This window comes from Ctenocephalides felis, unplaced genomic scaffold, assembly GCF_003426905.1.
Source record: "Ctenocephalides felis isolate EL2017-DRISC unplaced genomic scaffold, ASM342690v1 CF-g0.4_SCAFFOLD_01886, whole genome shotgun sequence".
Taxonomy (NCBI): domain Eukaryota; kingdom Metazoa; phylum Arthropoda; class Insecta; order Siphonaptera; family Pulicidae; genus Ctenocephalides; species Ctenocephalides felis.
The window spans coordinates 151,017,457-151,036,707 of record NW_020538040.1 but is presented as its reverse complement, the minus strand read 5'-3'; the positions used below and the strand labels follow the sequence as shown (position 1 = coordinate 151,036,707).

Here is a 19,251-nt window from a genome sequence, read left to right as displayed (position 1 = left end):
ATATTTTTGGAATGGCTAGACCTGCCTTTGCCAAAAACTAATCAGCGCGTCTCCTTATCAATACGAATCGAATGTTTTTTGAATTATTCAAAACGCTTCATCTGTGTTCCCGAAATCGTCGACGAAAATTTGTATCCGCACACACATACATACACGCACACACACACATACATCCATTTTTTCTAAGGTATGCCAAAATGTTCAGAAGGTTTTGAAACGTGAAGATATATAAAAAATTTCATTTTAGATTGTTTTGCGATTACTATAACTTGCCCTACGGGAAGTTAAAAGCATATTAGGTAAGTTCGGTTTTTAACATAATACTGGTAATACTAAAATACAGGTATTTTTAAATCAATACCGCTATTGAATACCGGACAAAAATTGTCCGGGATCCTGATATTCGGGCTCACGGAATCCAGGTGTTGTAAGCCTTAACACTCACCTACGAGCAAACACAATCGAATTTTTAGTTGATATTATTTACATTATTTCAAAATATTTGGCATGCACCAAATTGTAAAAACAAACGCAAAAATAGCAACACAGATATTTTAGGTGTGAATTGTATTTTTAATCTTCAATCTTGATTATGTTTAATTAAATTCGATGCATAATAGTCAGCTATTGATTTAACTATTTATCGCGTTTGATGTATTTAATTGTAAGAATAATATTTCGACCTACGTGCAATTGGATTTTTTATTATTCCGCGTGTCCCGATTTGAGCCCATCGAAGCAATAAGGCCGCGTTTTTTTTGGAGCTATTCAGGGTTTCCTTCGCGATCTTATCCTTGATGGCGTTGCACAAGCAAGCTGTTATTGAGACAGTTTACGATGTCAATATCGCAGACATTAAACTTTGATTATGTAAAAAAATGAAAGTAAATGGAGGATGTTATTGGTCTGTAAAACATATGGAAAATTAATTTACAAGTTGTTATGTACTATTGTGCGAAATAAATATAATTTGTACTGCTTGTAGTTGATATAAAATATCTAACAAAAACAATGTATTATATATATATATATATATATATATATATATATATATATATATATATATATATAGTAGAGAAGACTGGGTACGGTTGTGCCACTTTTTTGATCAGCAATACTGGTTCAAAAAAGTTATTTTACTAAGCTAATATACCAATATATAACAAAACTAAATTTTTCAAACATAGTTGACAAGAAATCTTTGTGATATTGGTTTAGCGGCTATGACAACTGTCACTACCGTACCCAGTTTTCTCTCTCTTTCTCTCTTTCTCTCTCTCTCTCTTTATATATATATATATAAATATATATATATATATATATATATATATATATATATATATATATATATATCTGAGTGTGTGTATGTGTAGAAATGTTCATACATATAAAAATATTATGTTAACAATAAAAATCGATCTAATTCATTTTTTTTATTTTCAGGTAAGCCACTTCATGTGATGACAGTTGTTTATATTACCTTAATAGTGAGTAAACTAGTATGTATGTGTTTTATATTTTTTTATACATATATAATATATTATTGAAGTCTTCGACGCCGATATTGAATACTTCTAATAACGTACAGTATACTGATCCTTGACTACTGGGATTTCTATATAGTCAAGTTTTTATATAGTTTAAGTTCAAAGACATTCATTTTATATAAAAGTAGTACATGGTATATTATATTATTGTTACTGCATATAATATGATAAATGTGTATTTTGATACAATAGAAATATTTCTATTCCAACACTATATTTTGAACTAATTGTTTCTAAAATATCTATTATTAATTTATAACCGCTTGCAAAAAAATAAGTACTCGTATCTCAGTAATTACATTAGTTTCTCTACTATATCTGGAACAAAAAGGACTCTTAATGTAAAGGCTTCTCGATTTAACCCTTTTTATAAATAGATAAGGATAATAAAATATATACAATTTTTCATCTGATTATTTTATATGTGTATGCATCCATATACATGTAGACATACCTATGTGTCAAAGATAAAAGGGATACAATTTGTGTTATATAAAATAATGCAAAAAAGAACTTTTTTGTGGAAGGAGATATTGTTTTCTTAACTTAATATTTTTTAATTAATTAATATTAATTAAATTTAATTTAAATGAGTTTTTCATAAATTAATAAGTTTTTGTTAATTTTTATATATCAATAATATTTTATCCAACTTCGACTGCAATCCAACAGCGAAACAGTACAGAAATTCTTCAGTTAAGTTTCAATAAATGATAATGTTGTATTATGCGTTTTTTAATTGTCATTTATTGCCAAACTAGGTTTATGGATAATTACAATGCAAACCTACATAATATTTTGTGGTTCTAACTTCTATGAAGAATACATAATCGTCATTTACGAACGTTATATATCTACAAGACTTTGGATCAAAAATTTTTGTTATAAATAAATAATATATTAATAAAAATTTAAAGATTAAATTATATATTAAATTAAAGAAAAATTATAATACAATATAAAATTTTTTTAAAAAAAATTATAATATTGATTTATTAGAGCTTTCAACAATTTGATTTATCACATCTAGTTTTATATTATCTGCATACCTTCATCTAGCAATTTTATTCTATCTTCATTTCGCTTCTTATAAAATATCGCTGTCTTATAACTCTGTCTAATATATATCGCCATATGGTCGTTTATCATCATGTGAATATGTTTGTATATAAATTCTGACAAGTTATCTTTTTTTGCAGTCATGTAAATACAACTTTTCTAATTTACTGTATCTTCGTAGCTAGCAAACTAGCTTTCACGTGAAATTACTGTTGGTTCCTACGTGGTTTATGGCTATGAGCTTCCGGGCCACTATGTCATACCCGAAAGACGTGCTAAGTAACTTTAATATGCACTCTCTACTGTAATATATATATATATATATATATATATATATATATATATATATATATATATATATATATATATAATATATAAAAAAAATGAACAAAATGGTATATATTCATAAATAAATTAGAAAGCCATAACACAATCCTGTCAGATGTTGAGCGCATTGTCACAGTCTTAACGTCAGTTCAAACGTATATCATACCTTCAAAAGTTTATTTTGAGGGTGTTTTCTCATGTTTTGGGCCATATTGTTATTTGTAATTATTTCTATTGAAATCAATAAACTTATACCAGGTACTAGTGATTTCGATCAATATTATTGCAATCATCAGGCCTAAAAAAATTTTTATTATTTAATAATGTTTGTTTACTTTTGAACATAATGGCATAATAATTTTTCAAAAGCACTACAATGTAGTTTATTCGAAGCCAAAAAAAAACAAAATTGAAATCTGTCAAACAATGATTGGCTTTTAACATTTACTTTAACTACTTCTAAATAAAAATCAATCCACCGGTAATAAGAAATGGCTTGCATTTATTGCAAAACTTGCTTATATGCTGATATCTGAAAGAGGACCAAATAATTTCTTTGTGACCAGTTATTATGTAATATAGTTTTGTTTCTTTGAAATCATTTTTTTGTGTACAAGTGAGAGTATAAACACTAATTAGAAATATTAAATATGTTGTTCGAAAAAAAGGCATTTTGCTTTAGTTAGTACTTTAGAAAGTTGAAAAAATAATTATAGTTATTTCTTGTATAATTATGAAATAAAACTGAACGTATGTAGTACGTTATTTGGTTTATAATACTCACTGTAATTTTTCTAATGCAATCATGGTTTATTAACAATATCAAAAAATAAACTTTTGAGTACATATATAAAAAATTAAAATTATCCACATAAATAAAATGTTTGATAAAATCAAAATTTATTTATCAATTTTATTCTCCAAATAGTTTAAAAATCAGCAAATTCTAATTAATTGAAATTCTATCCACGGTATTGCAATACAATGAATTTCGGTCATATCCCATGTTGTCTAGTGGTTAGGATGCCTGGTTCTCAACCAGGAGGCCGGGGTTCGATTCCTCGCGTGGGCCTACATTTTTTATCCTACTTTTCAAATATTTAGGCACGAAAATTAATAAACAGTTAATTCTAATTAATTGATTTTTTATTTATTCACTAAAATTTAACAATTAAATAGAAGTTTAGCTAAAACTAAACCGTTCTCAAAACGTTATCGATACCTGCAAAAATGTTCAAAACTTAGTTCCCTTATTTTAATTTTAATTCATTTTGAAAATAATTTACTCTACTTTTGAGTTTCTCATTCAATTATTTTTTTAAATGTAAGTTATGAATTTTCAGACAACAAATCAAAATATCTAACAATAAGGTCTCAATCCATGGCAAAATTGTGTATTTGAAATTGTGTCAAATACGATTGCGGATATAGAAGTGAAAATGTGGACCGAATCATTTTTGACCTGTTGAAAATTAAAAAATATGATTTTGTATGAAAAAAGAGATAGGTACAAAAACACAGTAGTGAATTAATATCTTTGTTCGATTAAGAATTTTATCAAACAGTAGAAGACCAGCGTGCAAAAAATTAGTGATTAGTGATATATGGGATTTACTATTATTACATTTCAATTTGTCAATAAGTTCTAAAATATATCTTAATTTTTATGTAAGACAATACGTGTAACTTGTTTAAATAGTTTTTACGAAAGTTACTTAAAATTCATATTTTGTAGATAACATTACATTCATTATAAAACCGAAACTTTAAAGAGACGATGCAAAGTTTATGGTATTTTAGAAAGGCATTTCTTTCAATAGTTCTTTCAATATTTATTATTATATCTGCTAACATATATAGTTCAGATTCTAGTAAACTATTCACAGATTTTTTTAATATAATTAACGAGTGTATTTTTGGCGTTTATTGCGTATAACAGAAAAACTAGCAATTTCTAAATAGTGCCTACTTAAAATGTCTAAAACAAGCCTAAATTTCAATTTGAATTAGCTACATATCAAGGTGTTGAAATGTATGAACTTATGTTATTCTGAGAATTTTACCTATTCCACTATGCATATTTGAAAACTATATTAACGGAAATATAAGGCGATTATAAATGCTTACTAAAATTTGTTTTAAAATTGGCGTTGTTTCATATTTATTTTATGTTCATATATTTTTCTATACAAAAATCAGTAGATGCAATGATAAAATAAAATATAAATGAAATATATTTTCGTAGATAATGATACATTGAACAAATGGTTGCTACGCATAAAAGTATCTGATTTAGAATTGATTGGTTACAAGTTCTCGTCATGAAATGTATTTTCGCATATATCGTGTTTCAGAATAACATTTCTGTTTTGAATCAATTGAACTAGTATTTGAAATAAAATTGAAAAATATTGTTTGCGTATGTCCCTTGTGCGTCACCCAACTAAAGATAGTACATATTCTTTACAATATCCAAAATATAGTATAGGTAGAAATCATGGTGATTTTAATTGATAGATGAAATCTAGAACGAGCTGTTTAAAGATAAAAGCAAAAGTCAATATGTACGATGTAATATAATAGAAAATGCATAAAATTATTTGTAGAGTTATCATTCCTTTTAGAGACTAAGTTAGAAGAGTGAAGATATTTTTCAAACTTTGCTGTGAGCTAGACCTTAAAGTGAAACAACATTTTCTGTTGTCTAAATTAATTAAAGTAATAAGTGTTTGTTGGTCTTCAAATTTAAATTTTAAGATATTTTATTTTTAATACAATGCAATCAAATTTTCAGTAGCTATTAGCTGTATATATATATATATAAGAAAACAAAATAGTATTTGCCTAATCCGTTGATATTTTGTGCAATTGAATATTTTCTTTGAATTGAAAACCACTGTTGAAAATCCTAAGCAATATAACCACATTTACTATGAATCAATGTGAGAAACCGCCTATGATTCTGTGGTAAAAATGCAGTCCAGCAACCACATGTTCCTGGTTCGTTATTGATTTTGGCCAGCTTGATATTAAGCAGCGTGCTATGGATTTTCACTTCTGATTGAGTATCTCAAATATAATATGATACCAAGTAAAAAATCCTTTCCAGTCATTGCTGCAATCTGTACTCACATCACCATTTTAAATATATCCAATATAATATCATCAGAAAGTCAATGGTCAACTACTGGGTTGTCTTTTAGAAGCACTAGATTAAGATGTGTACGTCAAAACAGCTTAAGAATTCATAGTTTCGATTGCTAATTAAGTATGGAAAATTGCATATTTTATTAAGATAGAAAACTGTTGTTTCATATGGAACTTTAGTCATGAATATGTTTTATACTTATATATGTCACATGAAAATTTCTGAGAGATTTTGTAATCTGATATGTAATACAGAATAGAACTCAACTGTTTTGTATAAATAAAGATAACTATTAACCGTTAAAATTTAATTTAACCTTTTACTTAAAAAAATTATTTCGAAACGATAGAATCTCGAAAGTACAGTAAACTCTAAATATGTTTGATTGAAATATGTTTACCAAATTTGGAAAATTTTTGCAGGTATCCATAAAATTTTGATAAATGTTTAATTTTAGTGCATCAATATTTGGAAAGTAGAAAAAAAAAAATTATTCCCATGCGGGGAATCGAACCCCGGCCTCCTGGGTGAGAGCCAGGTATCCTAACCACTAGACAACATGGGATATAAGACAAACTCATTGTTCCTAGTAGAAAATTCAATTAATTAGAATTAATTGTATAATTTTAGTGAATAAATAAAAAAATATTCCCATGCGGGGAATCGAACCCCGGCCTCCTGGGTGAGAGCCAGGTATCCTAACCACTAGACAACATGGGATATAAGAAAAACTCATTGTTCCTAGTAGAAAATTCAATTAATTAGAATTAAGAAAAAGAATATAAGAAAAACTCATTGTTCCTAGTAGAAAATTCAATTAATTAGAATCAAGAAAAAGAATATAAGAAAAACTCATTGTTCCTAGTAGAAAATTCAATTAATTAAAATTAATTGTTTAATTTTAGTGAATAAATAAAAAATATTTCCATGCGGGGAATCGAACCCCGGTCACCTGGGTGAGAGCCAGGTATCCTAACCACTAGACAACATGGGATATAAGAGAAACTCATTGTTCCTAGTAGAAAATTTAATTAATTAGAATTAATTGTGTAATTTTAGTGAATAAATAAAAAAATATTCCCATGCGGGGAATCGAACCCCGGCCTCCTGGGTGAGAGCCAGGTATCCTAACCACTAGACAACATGGGATATAAGAAAAACTCATTGTTCCTAGTAGAAGATTCAATTAATTAGAATTAATTGTTTAATTTTAGTGAATAAATAAAAAAATATTCCCATGCGGGGAATCGAACCTTGGCCTCCTGGGTGAGAGCCAGGTATCCTAACCACTAGACAACATGGGATATAAGAAAAGCTCATTGTTCCTAGTAGAAAATTCAATTAATTAGAATTAATTGTTTAATTTTAGTGAATAAATAAAAAAATATTCCCATGCGGGGAATCGAATTCCGGCCTCCTGGGTGAGAGCCAGGTATCCTAACCACTAGACAACATGGGATATAAGAAAAGCTCATTGTTCCTAGTAGAAAATTCAATTAATTAGAATTAATTGTTTAATTTTAGTGAATAAATAAAAAAATATTCCCATGCGGGGAATCGAACCTTGGCCTCCTGGGTGAGAGCCAGGTATCCTAACCACTAGACAACATGGGATATAAGAAAAGCTCATTGTTCCTAGTAGAAAATTCAATTAATTAGAATTAATTGTTTAATTTTAGTGAATAAATAAAAAAATATTCCCATGCGGGGAATCGAATTCCGGCCTCCTGGGTGAGAGCCAGGTATCCTAACCACTAGATAACATGGGATATAAGAAAAGCTCATTGTTCCTAGTAGAAAATTCAATTAATTAGAATTAATTGTTTAATTTTAGTGAATAAATAAAAAAATATTCCCATGCGGGGAATCGAACCCCGGCCTCCTGGGTGAGTGCAAGGTATACTAACCACTAGACAACGTGCGATACGGTAAAAACAGGAAAATTGAAAATATGTGAAATCACAATCATCTACCTCGCCAGAATTCTCATGTTAATAATAAAAGTTTACAACTTTTCAGTAAATAAATTCTCAATATCTATTGCTGTCCAAATGTATACATGATGTCTTTTATTATTTTTGAACTTGATTTTTTTTATTATGAAACTATCAAATATTTCACCATGTTACAAATTAGATTGAATACGAGAACTTTTGACAGAACTTGCCAGCACACTTTATTACATTTTTCTTGAAAAGCCTTTTAATGCTGACTAATTTTGAAAATTTTAAATTCATAGTTCAACAATTAATTTTAATTCTAGAAAACTTGGAGCAATTATGTCATTATTCTCGACTGTGGTTCGAGAAATGTTATTTAGATTACGGATTCAAAGTTTCAATCAACAAAATTAATAAAAATCTGCCAGAATATTCAAAAAATGGTCACAGTCTTACCAGAGCTCCAGGCTGCATTTAAAAGCTTATAATTTTCTAACTACATAGAATGCATTTTTTTAATTTTTTTTTATTATAGTTAGGATCAATGATATGATCCCCCATTGACTTGGTGTAGAGTTCTGTATATATAAAGGATACGCAAAAAGCTTTGAAGTGCTTGTTTTATTTTCTACTGAGAGATTTTTCTGATTGAACCGTTATTAAATCTTGTATGTGCTTCATAACAAATATTGTAACTTTGCCTGTGTTTATCTTCTGCAACATAATTGTTTGAATGCTTTTAAGAGAAAATAATTATATTTGTTTTAAGTTGTGTTGTAATTAATAAATAACGATTTATCAATTAAAAAAATAATGACATATATAATGATCAAAGAATTTTTAACTTCCCGTAGTGTAAGTTATAGTAATCGTAAAAAAATCGAAAATAAAAATATTTGCATATCTTTACGTTTCAAGGTCATTTTGTCATACCTTAGAAAAAATGGATGTATGTGTGTGTGTGCGATCGTCAACGATTTCGAGAAAACATTCGATTCGTATTCAAAAGGAGACTTGCTGACTAGATTCTGGCGAAGACAGGCCGAGCCGTTTCGAAGATATGATGCAAAATGGGCCAAAAATCGTAATAGATTTTTTGGAAGGCAAGTCTAATGGTTTCGGAGAAAGTGAAAAAAATGGCATTTGGCGGACAAAAATGATCATTAGACATATACACATAAATTTATCACATGTTTTATAGATATTTTAATAATACGATCAAATTTTGTTTACATTTCTATGGGTTCCGTACCAATGTTTACCTGTTATACACCAGCGTGGCGCCTACGCGCTTTGATATTTCGTTTCTACGCAGCTAACGTATCGCGATTGCTTTGAAAAAAAATTCAAAGTTTCCAAAATATTTCAAAGTATAAAAATAACATTTTTTTCAAGAAGGTTTCAAAAATCGTTTTTTTTTCTCTAAAAAAATTTAATCTTTTTTTAGAAAAATAATTTTTGGTGCGGGAAGTTCTAGCAATTTGCCTTAAGCACGATGTCATGCACTACTAGTTAATTACATCTTTTAAAATACATAAAGAGTACTGAAAATAGTTCAACTAATAGTTCATATCAAACAAAAGTTTGGTGTAGTATCAAAAATGACATATATCACTTCTTGAAATGATATTTCAAGTTGCAAAACTATTGCAACTGCTAAGAAACTTCTATTTTCAAGTTCGGTTATCTGTGACAATGGCAATCTACAACTTGCGAACAAGCAGCATTGTGAGTATTGCTGCTATTGCAACTTCAGTCGTACAATTAACAGCAAATTACCAGATAATGATTTGTGTCACAGTAATCTCCGAGACAATTCGAGATGGATAGAGATATAATGAAACACCATTCAATTGAAAAGAATTGAATTACCAGTTTTTGCTATTACTATAACTTGGCCTACGGGAAGTTAAAAATTTAATTATTTGGTTATTATAATGTTATGTAATTTTTTTAGTACCATAGTTTTATGTCTTTTAAAAAAAATGTTTTTTTTTTAAAAAAGTTTTTTTTTTACATTTTGAAATATTTTTGGAAATTTGGAGCTTAGCTGGCGCAGCGTGATTGCTCTGAAAAAAGTTCAAAATTTTTAAAAAAAAATCAGAATATAGAATAAATTCAAATTTTTCAAAAAAGTCATTTTAAAAAAAAAAATCAAAATTCTCAAAAAATTTACTTTTTTCAAAGTTTTAAAAAAATTTTTAATCAATGTTAGCTGTTGGTATTAGAATTTCCAGCAATTTTCCTAGAGGCACAATGCCATGCACCACTAGTTTTATCCAAAGATTGTTAGTATATTTTTATTTGCTAGTTCGTGTTTCATTTTATTCCTACAAGATCAAGTTTAGACTAAATACATATACAGAATAAATATAATTTTTGAAAAATTATCAGAATCTGACTAGATTTATGAAATCTGTTACAACGTAGTTTTCAGTTTTCCATCTAAAAGCTCATATTTATTTAACTAGTATATATTTAATATTTACTTATATATACGAGTAGAAAAACATTCTAATTTATTTAGATATTCGTTTTCAGATTTAATCCGGTCTCGACCTAAATATTCAAAATATAAATTTTCAAGTAGCGTCCTACATCATATTAAATCTACCTCTAAGGCTTCTTGCCTGTGTAATGAATAAAAGTTGTATATATGAATGTCAAATCTGATTAAGTGACATGTACGCCCAAACATATGCAAACCTCGTAATAATTTCATGATGTGCGAGAAATAGGAAATACTTCGATTCAAATATGAATTATTTACCTTCAGATAACATAGGATTCAAAGAGGTTGACTTACACCGCATTATAAAGATCACTGAAAGATTTATGAAAAATTGATCATTGAAAATTACATTTTGTGTTGAAATTCAAGAAGTTGTCTCTCGATATATTCAAACACTGTTATCGTTTTTGTATTTATAGAATAATAACATTATTAATAGTATATATTTGCGACCATTTCAAAATAAATGTATTACTGTAAATATTAAAATGCTAAAATTCTAAATAGTATTGAGAACAATTTTTATTGGTATTTTGCGCCTTTGTGATTTTTTAAATCATATCTATTACTTATGATAAAGAAAAATGACAATATTTTAATAATCCTAGTTAACTTATAAGAAATCTGTCTGTACTGATAGACATTCAAAAGTGAATAAATGATTCAAAACTATGGCATAAAAATGTTTTGTGCATCTTGGTTCAAAATTCTTAAGAATTAAGCATTTTTGTTGAACTATACATTTAATTTTTCAAAATCTGATGCCACTTTTACCAAAATCATCATAAATAATTAAAATAAATGAATTAGTTTACCTAGTTTAGTTTAGGTTTATAGAAAAAGTCAGATAGAAAATTAGAAAAAAACATTTTTTAATATAAGGTTCAAATTGTTTTTCATCTGCACCAAAGCATGTCCTTTATCTTAAATATCTTCTGATATTTATTATTATATTATTGTCTACTATTTGGCTACTAATATTTCAAAAATAAGTGTTAAAACCTCTAGATTATAGGGTAGAGCGCGGCTTAAAAACACGCGGGTAAGAAGGTCCACAAGGTTAAAAATGAATTCTTTAACAACAATATTTGAAAGTAGAGGAAAAAAGATGTATAACTTGCCATTGACTTAATTCTTACGACGTTGCTATCAGGAGATAAATTGCATTTTTTGAAAATCCATAAAAAAGTATTTTCTTTTTTTGTTAGTTTTTTTGGTTGTGAGCACTATTGTTTAGTTTACGAGCCTTTAATACAATTTTTAAGTATACGTTATTTATTGGTTTTATAAGATGTATTATTGATTTTAAGTTAGATTCAACAGTTTTTCTATATACCTTTTACAAAAGCTTACACCTGGGTGGGGTAAAAAAGACCAACTGAACCTTTACCCTGCCAAAAGTGTAAAAAATGAAAAATATAAAATAGGTTTAAAAATCCTATTTTACAAGAGATAAATTAAATAATTAGTTATTCCAACTCTGCTGGTGAATATTTCTGAAGAAATACAAGATCAAGGTTATTTACATTGTTTTTTTTTAATTACTATATTTATTACAACTGTTAAATAATTTAACATCTAGTACTAATAATGAACAATAGCATAAATTTAAATAAAAAAGAGTACAAAATAAAGGATAGTATTTACATTAAAATTATATCCGTAGTATGATGATTCAATATAAAATAAAAGCAAATAATAATAATAATAAAATTAATAAATAAAAAAAATAAAATTTCTGAATAATAAAAATAATACTAAAAAAAACAAAGTGGAATAAAAACAATAAGTGACAGATAATAATAAATATAATAAAATACATCATTAGAAATAATAAGATAATTATAATATAATAATAATAATAATAATAATACATTGTTATTTCAGTAAGAAAAGCTTCTATGAAATTGATATTTTACATTGGTTGAATAATGTAGCTATTATTTTGTAAAATCCATTTAAAATTAAAATAAGACATTGGATCTGTTTGCCTTCTGCTTGTCCCAATTTACCCCGTCTATGGGGCAAAAATGACCAGATAACAAATTTTTGAAAAACAGCAAAAAAACACATTTTTACGATGATGAATTAGCTGAGAGTTTTACTGAACATAGTCAGATAGTTGCTTGTTCGACATGTGTAATTTGTTGTGATGTGATTGGTTTGGTTCTCGCAAAATAATTGCTCAAAGTCAAATTGGATCTTCGTGCCCCACCCTGCCACTTTATCATATATATATATATGTATATATATATATATATATATATATATATATATATATTTAACGATCGGTCCTAATATAATACTGTCGTACACGTGGTCGGATTTAACTTGAAAACGTCGCGCGACTGTACGCGAAAAACCTACGTCGGCGAATAGCATTTCGCGAAATTCAGAAGTTACACACGCCGACTGCGGAATGCAAATTAGGGCGCACGGATACGCGTACAAAAGCGCACAACTCGCTAGTTTCAAAGAAAATATCCTATTTGCTTGGAAAATATTTAAACTATAATTCCCGCGTACGTAATGTTATCACGCTTGGAAATTGAGTTGAAAGGAATATGAATGAAGATGGGAATATTCTTACGGAAATGATGCACTGAATGGATGCAATTATTCCATTGAAGAGTGCACTTGGTAAATAATATGAGCAGTTGTAAGTTGTTGAATGCCATACGTACATGTTTATTCATAGATGTATGAAATTACATTCGGGTTTTAGGTAAATGTGATAGGTTTGATCACGTATATGCTGCAAAGGCAATTATATATTAAATATTGAATTACTTTTCAAAGACACCTATATGCAGTAAAGTAAATCAATTTAATCTTCAATTTCACCGTAATTTATGGGTCGTACAGTTAAATAAAAAGTTGTCAATACAACACGATGACTTAATGTAGAGTAGGGCGCACAAAGGTCCCATATGATTTGTAGCTTTTATACTGTGAAAACCATACCAAGTACATCACAACAAATAAGACGTATCAAATAAACAGTTATCTAACTATGTTCAATAAAAGTAATTATAGTGAAACTCGTTTTTTTATATATATTTCAAAAATTTGTCTTATGGTTCCATGGGCGTGATAAAAATGGACTGCCAGAGGGTTCACTATTTTACTTTTTATTTTAAAGAGGTTTTATGGAATAATAGCTACATTATCTAATCATTGCGACGCGGTTTGATTATTAGATTGAACAGAAAAATTAAAAATTATAATTTAAATATGTTTTTTTTAAACATAATAAACTAAACCCTAATCACAAATCTTGCTCAGGCTAATTTATCATAATCAGATTCATTTTTTTTAAAATATAATTATTACAAATAGCGTAAATACAATTACTGTCGGAATAACATATTTTCTATGCACATTTTTCACAAGGATCACACTGCATATCGTATAGATTCTATTTTTCTTCTTATTCTTCTGACAAAGTTCTTTACTATAGAACTTTGTCAGAATAATTCATCTTTAGAGTTGGAATATATTATTAACTTCCCGTAGGGTAAGTTATTGTAATGGGCCGAAAATCGGAATTGAAAATTTTAACATTTCTCGACGTTTTGAAGGTTTTTGAACGTTTTGGCATACCTCAGAAAAAATGGATGTGTGTGTGTGTGTGTGTGTGTGTGTGTGTGTGTGTGTGTGTATGTATGTATGGATACAAATTTCCAGTCACGTTTTAGGGCGCACGGATCAACCGATTTGAATGGTTCAAAAAACATTCGATTCCTATTGATAGGGAAAAGAGCTGATTAGTTTTTGGCAAAGGCAGGTCCAGCCGTTTCGGAGATACGGAGCAAAGAGTGCAGAAAATAGAAATCGAATTTTTGAGAGAACGGAGTATCTGATTTGAATGATCTAAAAAGCATTCAATTAGTAATGATTGGGAGAAGTGCTTATTAGTTTTTGGCAAAGGCAGGCCCAGCCATTTCGAAGATATGGAGCTAAATATGTAAAAAATGGCAGTTTTTGAGAGAACTAAGCGTCCGATTTCAATGATTCAAAGAACTTTCTGCTTGTCTTAACAAAATAATTGATTTTGGAAAAAAAATTTTGTTCAATTTTTTTTTTTTTTTTTTTTTTTTTTTTTTTTTTTAGTTTTATCAAAAATATTTCAGATTTTATTTTAATTCTGGCTATAGTTCTAATATACTTTACAAATTTTCAACTCTGCAATTCAGTTTATATAATTCTCATAAATATTAGACAATGTTACAATATTTATAATAATCTATTTGAAAACATTCAGTATTCCTCGAACATTTCGGTACGGGAAGTTCCAGCAATTTGCCTTAAGGCACGATGCCATAAATGCCTCAAGACAGAATTCCACTTACAGCTAGTTTTAATTTATCTTTTGTAAAATTGCTTTTTACTTTATTTTATTTTATTATTTACTATTTACTTTTTGTTTACATCTAGTCAATGTAAAGGTTTAGGTTCATCATCGTGTAAGCTTTTGCAGAGGTTATATACAAAAACTGTTGAATCTAACTAAAATAACAACTTATATAAAAACAAATAACGAATAGGGGAAATGCGGACAAAATGACACAGTAGCCTTATTTAAAAATCGATCGATAATCACAATCCGGTAAGATGTTGAGCCCCATACCACAGACTTTTCGCAGTAATCAGTTTAAACATGTCCTGCGTCTTAAAAAGTTTATTTTGAAGGTGTTTTTGTCATATTTTTTGCGAACCTGTTTATTGATACTTGTAATTATTTCTTAAAAAAATGATTACCTGTCAAAGGTGATTGGCTTTTTAACTTCTACCTCAAGTATGTAAGAAATAATTGCTACAACCAGACGAAAAGATCCACCGGTATATTAATATAGATAAACTATATTTGATCTCTAAAATATGACCATGATTTATATATCTTTACGTTTCGAAAGTTTTTGAACATTTTCGAAAACCTCAGAAAAAATGGATGTATGTGTGTTTGTTTGTGGGTGTGCGGATACAAATTTTGGCGACGATTTCCGGAATACGAGCCTACCATTTAGAATGATTCAAATAACATTCAATTCTTATTAACAAGGAGATGTGCTGACTAGTTTTTGGACAAGGCAGGTACAACCGTTTTGAAGATACGGGGCAAAAAGTGCCAAAAATGGTAAATAAGTTTTTGCCTTAAGGCACGATTCCATGCACTACTAGTTTCCATATACTTTAAAATCCAAACAATAATTTGTCGGTCCTACTTATAATAAATTTCATGTGAATGGGTCGGATCACTATAATCCTTGGGTCTCATGTGTGCGGTGTATTTGAGAAGCAGAAGGTGGTTAAAGGCGAACACATTAGGATAAGATGTATGTATTATTGATGAAAACATAAAATGATTTGCAGAACTTCTTCTATAGTTCAAAGGTAGGTATAGTGTATACCTGACTCGGAACTGCTTAGTTGTTCGTGTAGTGTTTTTCGATGCGGGCTGCTCCACCGCGGCGGATCCATATAGCGCATGTACAAGGCCGCGTGACGTCACATCTCGCCCTGTTGCCGCCTAGCGCACTATACTTTCGGCTAAAACGTGTTCTATTCTCTACTCCTATGTCTTTTATTCGATAACCGAGTGCAAGCGAACATAGCGATCCTTTACAACCAATTCTACAATTCACATATACTACTCGCATATGTTCGATTCACATCCAACTTTTTAGAAACGAAAAATTTAAGTGACAAAGTAGTTGGCATCATCAAGTTTATGTATATCTATATATTATACGGCTTCATATATTAGGATTTGTAATAGATTTCACAAAAAAACTATACAGGCTATAACAAAGCTGTACGCGGGTAAAAGGATCCACCACAATTATCTCAAAAACAAGTAAATTACATTTTGAACGATACTGTTTTAAAGTAAGGGGCTAATGCTTTGCAATAAGCCACCTCGATACCTGGAGATAAACGTCCGCATTGTCAATTTTTGTAACAAAAGCATTTTTTGTTGTTGTTGGGTTTTTTCCTTTAGAGCAGTGCTATTTAGTTTTCGATACCTGAACATAATTATTAAGTAAGGGAAGTACGAACAAAATGATAAAATGTGTTATTTTTTAATAATTATATTTAATGATTTAATAATATTACAACCAGTCTCAATCGTATTTACTCATCTTTGGTTCATTGCTACCCATACGAAAGTATTTTAATTAAGTAGAAACTATAATAACATATTTATCAAGGAAAAATGCATCCTATTACCAAACCCATATATTGCCATATGACATATGGGTAAAGGACATGCTGAGATGCTAATTTATAAGAAAGCAGTTTTCAAATAAATGGTTTTGTCCTCTTTCGGACATTAGCAAAAAGGGTTTTGCATCAAATGCATGTCTCTTCTAGATCTAATATAGTGTATCTATATTAATATACAAGAACAAAACCAAAACGGAATGCATGATACTCTGAATGCATTCGAAAACCTCATATTACTTATATTTATTATATAAAAAATTTGAAACTGAATTGCAAATGCAAAATTATTGTTTTTTTTTTTGGATTTTTTTTAAAAAAAATGTATATTTTACAAAATTTTATCAAGATCCGAAATTAATTTTCGATATATTTCTAAAAATGTTTTTTTAATCAAACCTCTGGAACTGTCTTGACCAAAAACTAATCATTTCTTCACTCCTTTGATACGAGCAATATGCCTTTTGAATTACTCTAATCGTATACACCTTTCTCTCAAAAACTGGTATTTTTTGCTGTATTTGCACCGTATCTCTGAAACGGCTGGACCTGCTTTTTCCAAATCTGATCAGCACGCCATTCTAATCTTTTGAATAATTGTATCCAAACATACACACACACACATACATACATCATTTTTTTTTAAGTATGCCAAAATGTCCAGAAATCGCTGAAACGTAAAGATATGCTAAAATTTTCATTCTCAAGTTTTTTGCGATTACTATAACTTAACCTACGGAAGGTTTATAATAAAGTATATGAGAATAATCAAATACTAAATTATGTCAAATTGAGACAAATCCTTCTCGATTCAACAAGCATATAAAAGTATTATATTATAAGTAGTATAAATCATTATAAATGGCGGGTAAAAACCTTCAATAATTTAAAAAAGTGTGTTTTTTTAGAAGAATCATTTTATCTAAAAATCAAATAGAGCCACTAACTTCGAACTTGAATGGAGCTGTATTAAAACTCATCACAAAAAAAACAATGCCTGATCATTTTATTTAGTTATTCACGTGCAGTATTCAATAGTATGTATAACTTGATTAATAGATACAACAAATTTCGGTACTAATATCAAAAAGAAATTTTTTGAATCTTTTTACGGGAATTTAAATAAATTAACTAATAATATAATTACAAAATGCTTTAAAGGAAGAGGAGTAAACGATTCATCGAGGTCGATATAAAATTATGCACCTATGATGCAATGACAATGAAAAAGCGCACGCGATCACAAACTTTCGATAATACAACCTTGACTTGTGTTCATTATTCTACAATGTCTTATCAATAATTAAAAAGTTTACGCCACGTATTTTTTTGCTTGAAAATTATACATAAAATCACTCATTATAAAGAAATATTTAATATTTATTATACATTTTGCATACGATGTTTGCGTGCATAACAATTGCTGTATACATTAATAATGATAAAAGAATATTTACAAGCATATTGTAATATATGTAAAATTAATTGTGACTAAAGTTTTTGTAAACTGCAAAATCAACAATTTTAATCGTAAAGGGATGAAATGGCTTAGTTGAATAAAACATACTTAGGCAAAGTCTTTTTAATAAATGTTTTTCGAAATGAAGGATGGTTGGGTGAGAAAAACTATGTTGTTATTCAATGTATATAGGTGTGTTAATCAATCATAGTTTTATATTGTATGAGATTGATTTTTTGTTGCTGATTGTGTTTTATTAATTTTTTGGTGGTTTTGTCTGTATATATTAAATCACAATTGATTTAATTCCTAAAGCGTTCATTATGAAAAAAGTTCTAGTTAAAATAATGGTTGTCTTAAAATTATTAACCAGCCAGAGTTCTGCGCTATTTAAAGATTTTATTCTCTCAAACAATTTAAAACTGTGCTTACTGAACACATTAAAACACAATATAAACTTTTTTAGCCCAACTATTTCAACTAAGTTAAGTAAATAAATTAACTTTGTTCATTTCCAATAAAATTGTATACTACTTGTGAATCGAAAGCGATTTGCTTTATGAAAATCAATGATTATTTATTCAGCTTGCAAATTAAATGAAATAAATTTAAAGTTAAAAAGTCCATCACTAATATTTCAAAAATAAGTAAAGTTTGGTATTTTTCAAGTTATAGTATTTAGTAAAGTTTGTTATTTTAATTGAATAAAGAAGTAAATCATGTTGAAAAAGTAACTTTACAGGAGACAAAATAAATAAATATTTATTCCAATTCTGCTGATGAAGTGCCTGATCAAAGTTATATTTGTAAACAATGTGTTCATAAAATTTTTATTTTGCAGTAGTTGAATATTATAGCTATTATATTAGTAAAATCCATTTAAAATTAAAAATAAGACATCGGATCTGTTTGACTCTGGCCATTCCATTTAGCCCCTTCTATGAGGTAAATAGAAACAGAACAAATTTTAAAGAAATTGTTGAAAAACACATTTCTGTAATTAGGAATTTACTGAGAATTTTACTGAACATAGG

At 28.4% G+C, this 19,251-nt stretch overlaps 9 non-coding genes across 9 annotated transcripts; 1 reads left to right on the top strand and 8 right to left on the bottom strand.

The window, feature by feature from the left end:
- The first annotated feature begins 3,933 nt into the window (after positions 1-3,933).
- On the top strand, positions 3,934-4,005 carry Trnae-cuc. Its single transcript has one exon. It is a non-coding gene; the product is annotated as a tRNA-Glu (tRNA).
- A 2,569-nt stretch (positions 4,006-6,574) lies between these two features.
- On the bottom strand, positions 6,575-6,646 carry Trnae-cuc. The gene has a single exon. It is a non-coding gene; the product is annotated as a tRNA-Glu (tRNA).
- An 83-nt stretch (positions 6,647-6,729) lies between these two features.
- Trnae-cuc lies at positions 6,730-6,801 on the bottom strand. Its single transcript has one exon. It is a non-coding gene; the product is annotated as a tRNA-Glu (tRNA).
- Positions 6,802-7,003: 202 nt separating this feature from the next.
- Positions 7,004-7,075, bottom strand: Trnae-cuc. The gene has a single exon. It is a non-coding gene; the product is annotated as a tRNA-Glu (tRNA).
- Positions 7,076-7,158: 83 nt separating this feature from the next.
- Trnae-cuc lies at positions 7,159-7,230 on the bottom strand. Its single transcript has one exon. It is a non-coding gene; the product is annotated as a tRNA-Glu (tRNA).
- Positions 7,231-7,313: 83 nt separating this feature from the next.
- Positions 7,314-7,385, bottom strand: Trnae-cuc. The gene has a single exon. It is a non-coding gene; the product is annotated as a tRNA-Glu (tRNA).
- Positions 7,386-7,468: 83 nt separating this feature from the next.
- Positions 7,469-7,540, bottom strand: Trnae-cuc. The gene has a single exon. It is a non-coding gene; the product is annotated as a tRNA-Glu (tRNA).
- Positions 7,541-7,623: 83 nt separating this feature from the next.
- Positions 7,624-7,695, bottom strand: Trnae-cuc. Its single transcript has one exon. It is a non-coding gene; the product is annotated as a tRNA-Glu (tRNA).
- Positions 7,696-7,778: 83 nt separating this feature from the next.
- Trnae-cuc lies at positions 7,779-7,850 on the bottom strand. The gene has a single exon. It is a non-coding gene; the product is annotated as a tRNA-Glu (tRNA).
- Positions 7,851-19,251: the final 11,401 nt, after the last annotated feature.